This window comes from Portunus trituberculatus, chromosome 31, assembly GCF_017591435.1.
Source record: "Portunus trituberculatus isolate SZX2019 chromosome 31, ASM1759143v1, whole genome shotgun sequence".
Lineage (NCBI taxonomy): Eukaryota > Metazoa > Arthropoda > Malacostraca > Decapoda > Portunidae > Portunus > Portunus trituberculatus.
This window is the reverse complement of record NC_059285.1, coordinates 15751278-15756277: the sequence shown is the minus strand read 5'-3', so window position 1 is coordinate 15756277 and position 5000 is coordinate 15751278. Positions and strand designations below refer to the sequence as shown.

Genomic DNA, 5000 nt, shown 5'->3' with positions numbered 1-5000 from the left:
AGAGTAATGAATGCCTCTCTCCCTCGTCCGTTGGTGATTAAAGATCCTTGCGTCTTATTTTTTCCTCTTTTTTTCCCTCCTTCCTCAGTTTCCTTCATCTCAGAGTATGTCGTCCTCCTCCTCCTCCTCCTCCTCCTCCTCCTCCTCCTCCTCCTCCTCCTCCTCCCTTTGTCTTCATTGCAGCTTCATATTCCTTCCTTTGTTCCTTTATCTCCTTCTCTTATTTCCCTTTTGTCTCTGTCTTTACACTCTCTACCTACTTCTTTGTCTCTATGCATCCCTTTCCACTGTTTCCCTTCCTTTTTTTCCCCCTTTATCCCTTCATTATCTCTGTTTTTTTCCTTTCCTTTCTTTCCTTCGTCTTTGTCTCACTTCGTTGTTCTTATCACCTCTATTTTCTTTCCTTTGTTCTTTTTTTTCCTTTGCACTTATTTTCCTCCTCTACTTCTTGATCCTTCTCTCCGTTTTCTTTCTTTCCTTTTCTTTGTTCATTTCCTTCATTTGTTTGTCTTTTTTCGGTTTTCTGTTGTTTTGTTTCATTTTTCATTTTCTTTCTATATTTTTTTTCTCCCATTTTTCTTTCTTTCTTCATTTCTTCCTCTTTCCTTCCATTTTTCTATTTCTCAATCATTTTTGTCTACTTTTTTCCGTTTTCTGTTTTGTTTCATTTTTTTCATTTTCTTCCTATATTTTTTTCCTATCCATTTTCTTTCTTTCTTTACCTCTTCCTCTTTCCTTCCATTTTTTCCCCATTTCTCTTAATTATTCTTTTTTGTTTCTCTCTCCATTTTTTTTCCTTTCTTTGTCTATTTTCTTAATCGTCTTTGTTTCTTTCTTACTTATTTTTCGGCTATCTTTTATTTTCTTCCTATATTTCTCTCCCTTCCCATTTTCTTTCTTTCTCCGCTTCTTCCTCTTTCCCTACATCTATATTCCCATTTCTCTTCATTTTCCTTTTCGTCGCTCCTAAAATATTTCCTCCACTTTCTCAGTTGTTCACATTAATTTCCCTCTCCGTTTCCTTTCTTCCTATGTCTCTTTCTTTATTCCCACGTGCCACTTCTCTCTCTCAATTCTGTAATAAGTCATTTAATTTTTTTCCCCTTCCTTGCCAAAGCTATAAAGCCCCTTGGTCTGTTTTTTCCCCTGAATTGTTTTTTTTTTTTTCCTTTTTTTCATTCATCTTTTGTACGTTAATAGAATTCCATCCATAGTTGTCTTACTTTTCCTCTCTCTCTCTCTCTCTTTTTTTTTTTTTTCTCTCTCTCTCTTGTATATAATTTTTCCCTCTTTGTTTTCATATCATACTGTTTTCCCTTCTGTTTCCTCTTATACTCTACTTTTTCCTCTTGTTTCCTTCTCATAGTGTTGTTTCCTTTGTTCTCCTTTCACATACTTGTCTTCTCTCACATCCTAGTTTTGTTTTTCCTTCTTCTGTATATGTTTCCTTTTCAAATTATTCTCTTTATTTTCCCTCTCGTCTATTTTTCACACTTATCTTTCAAACCTCACACTCATTTTGCTTCCTTTTCACAGTTCTTTCCGTTTCTTTCTGCCTTCACTAACTCCCTATCTTTAACTGTTATTACACCCCATTACTCTCTCTCTCTCTCTCTCTCTCTCTCTCTCTCTCTCTCTCTCTACACAGATTAATCTTCGCCTTCCTCTTCTCACCATAAAAATTCCTACTCTTTCTATCCAAATTGAGGTACTTTCCTTCTTCTATTCTCCTCCTCCTCCTCCTCCTCCTCCTCCTCCTCCTCCTCCTCCTCCTCCTCCTCCTCCTCCTCCTCCTCCTCCTCCTCCTCCTCCTCCTCCTCCTCCTCCTCCTCCTCCTGTACTCTTCCCTTGCGTAACACCCGTATTCTCTAAACGATTCGATATCCTATCTCGACAAATAACAAGTTCGTAGAAGTTGGTGAATCTCTGAAGGGTTTTTGGTTTTGTTAGTTTAGTTCAACAAGATTCACGAAACGTAAGACGGTAAAAATGTGTGAAGTTTAAGTGATCAGCTGGTTTTGAGATTTGTTTCTATTTTTTATTAGTTTTTTTTATTTTCTAAGGAAGATGGTCGTGAGTTTAAGATAGCAAAGAGGAAATAGTGAAAGAAAAAGAAAGAGAGAGGAAAAAAATGTAAGGATAATTCAGTAAAGTACGGAAAGGCTCATTGATGTAAAGAAAAGAAAATGAATCAATAGAAATGGTAGTAGTAATAATAAAAGAAATGAATAAAAAGTAAAATAGCAATAATAACAATAAAACTAATAATAACAATAATGATAATAATAACAATACCACTACTACTACTACTACTACTACTACTACTACTACTACTACTACTTTTACTACTACTACTACTACTACTACTACTATTACTACTACTACTTTTGCTACTACTACTACTACTACTACTACTACTACTACTACTACTACAAGTAATAATAACAATATGAAAACCCAGCTATTCACAAGAGCCTGGTGGTGATTTAAGTATAGCATGACATAACACGGAATGGTAAGAAAAACACAAACAATATAACCAAATAAGAAACCAGGTATTTAAATTGTGAATGTAGTTGTGGCTTTGCTAGGAATAACATAAATAGGTAAAAAGGCTAGCTCGTAACAACATCGTAACATCAACAGGTGAATATAAACAAAACAACAATAGCGTAACTCCAATAAGTAAACATCAAACAAGAGCGTAACATCAGTAGGTGAAAAGAAAAACTAACAATAACGTCAACATCAATAAATAACAAAAAAAAAAAAAAAAAATAGCGTAACATCAATAAGTCAGGAAAAAAAACATTAACAATAACGCAACATCAATAAAGAAACAGTAAATCATTCAAACCTGCAGTAAATGAGTAGAAATGTGAAATGTGCGTTAAAATAATAAAGAATAAGGACAAACTTAGGGAAACAACCTCGTCCCAATTTCAACCTTTTTATTAGTGGACAACGGTGCAGGAGAAGGTGATGACAATAGAAGGAAAATAAAGACCCTCTGAAGGAGGAGTCACTATGTTAAAGGACAACACGAAAGAAAGCCTGAAGTTACGTAAATGAAGTGCTTTAAAGTCACCTCAACAAACAACCTAACCATCTGAATCACCACCTTAATTAACCTCTTCAGTACCAGGACGCGTTTTCATATTCATTATGTTTACTATTTGGTGATTTGATTTCTTACTCAGGAAAAGAAACAGAAAGACAAAAATTAATATAGTACATGAAAAACAGATCCTACATGTCAGAACTCATTTAACCATCTCTTAGATAACTTTAATTAGAGAACAAAGCTGTCAAGGGTACGGATTCTTCTCTTTTTTTTTTTTTCTTTTTTTTCAGCTACTGCCCTTTTTATTTCTCCTCAGTGCGTGTATTTATCCTTTTTCTTTAATTACTTTCTACAGTCTTCCACATTTGTTCCTGTAATTTATATTTTTTACTTTCTCTTCTATTCATTTTCTTCCTTTTTTTCTCTTTTCTCTTTCTTTCTAGTCAGGTTTTATTCTCTAGTATTTTTATGTCTACTGATATGTTTACTCTCTCTCTCTCTCTCTCTCTCTCTCTCTCTCTCTCTCTCATCAACCTCTACTCGTTTTATTCCTGTGTCCCTCTCCATTCTTCTAATCAACCTCCATTTCCTACTTTTTGTGACGCCCCGTTCCTCTGAAAAGATCTCCTCCCTTCTACTTTCACGTCCGTCCATCTCTCTCATTAGTCCCTCTTTTAGTTTCAGAGGCCGTTCATCCCTCTAATTAATCCCGATGTCTATCTACCTGTTTTTTTTTCTTGCCTTGAATAAGTCCATACCAATCCTCATTCTCTTCAATTACCTTCACCTTTCCCTTCTTCTCTTCCCACCATTCCCTGAGTCAGAATAGCACCCGTCCCTTCATTCCTGCTCTGACTTTCTTCTGAGTTAGTCTATGAAGCGTGTTCTGAAATATTTCTTCGCCTCATTTCCACTATTTCAAAGGGCTCTAGTTAAAAGTGACACAGGGATTTTAAGGGTGTTTTTTACGGTTCTAGTGACATATCAAGATTCCTACATTATTAACAGGTCGACCACTCTTAAAAACCCCAAGCTAAACATCTCTGTGGCCTTTGACAATAGTCGTGGTGAGAGAAAAGCGTTTCTGAATACGGACCTAACACTTACTCACTCATTTAGTTGCTTTCTCTGTCCTTATCCATTCTATTCTACTTCTTTCTTGTGAGTGAAGCCTAACACTGGTTCCTCTCTTTCAACTGTCTCCTTCTCAGCTTCTCCATACTCGTTGTGGCTGCCTTTAACCCCTTCAGTACTGGGACACATTTTTACCTTGAGATTTGTGTAAGATAAGACCATTTTATTGACATCAGGAACAGTCTACGGAGGTCAGAAGATTAATGGCCACAGTCTTTACTATTTTAATCCCCCACGTGAGTTTTTGAAGGTGTATAAAACGACTAAACAGTAAGCAGAGGTAATATGAAAACGCGTCATCGTACTCAAGGGGTTAAAGAGCCTTTCCTGGTGTTCCTGTCTAGTGCCGTTCTTTCCATTATTCCTTCGTCTCTCGTGTCGTCCCTAATGCCGCCTTTCTACCTCATCTTCATCTTGTTCCCGCCCTACCACCTCCACTCCTCCACTCATTCCTTTGTCCTTCATGTCTTCTTGCAGTTTTTCCACTTTATACAACGCCCTTTTCTTATTTACATTCCTATCAACTTCTTATCCATTCCTTCTCTTAGTACAGTTGTGACCAGAAGTCTCTCTTGTCGCTCTCAATTTCACTGTGTTTATCGTGTTGCTTCAGTCTTTCATCCTCTGATCCTGGAGCCTTTCATTTCTCAGGGTTTGTGAGGTGACAGCAACACATTGGAGGGCTTACGGCTGAGGCAAGACGGTTATAGTAGTGGAGAAAGAACAATGCACGTGATAAAACTATTTGCCGTGACTGTGGTGCTGCTCTTCTCGTGACGTACGCGTGAATCCAACTTGCTGG

General features: G+C 36.9%; 2 protein-coding genes across 3 annotated transcripts in view; one reads left to right on the top strand and one right to left on the bottom strand.

The window, feature by feature from the left end:
- Positions 1-5000, bottom strand: part of LOC123511677 (tRNA-uridine aminocarboxypropyltransferase 1-like) — a 315860-nt gene that overhangs the window by 175580 nt on the left and 135280 nt on the right. The window lies entirely within an intron of this gene.
- Positions 1-5000, top strand: part of LOC123511676 (growth hormone secretagogue receptor type 1-like) — a 255958-nt gene that overhangs the window by 128834 nt on the left and 122124 nt on the right. The window contains exon 1 of one of the 2 annotated variants that reach the window (XM_045267729.1): positions 4755-5000. This exon is cut by the window's right edge and continues 853 nt beyond it. The exons of the other annotated variant lie outside the window; for it this stretch is intronic. The gene's annotated coding sequence lies outside the window, so the exon portion shown is untranslated. Of the gene's footprint in view, positions 1-4754 lie in introns of those variants that run through there. 2 annotated transcript variants of the gene reach the window in all.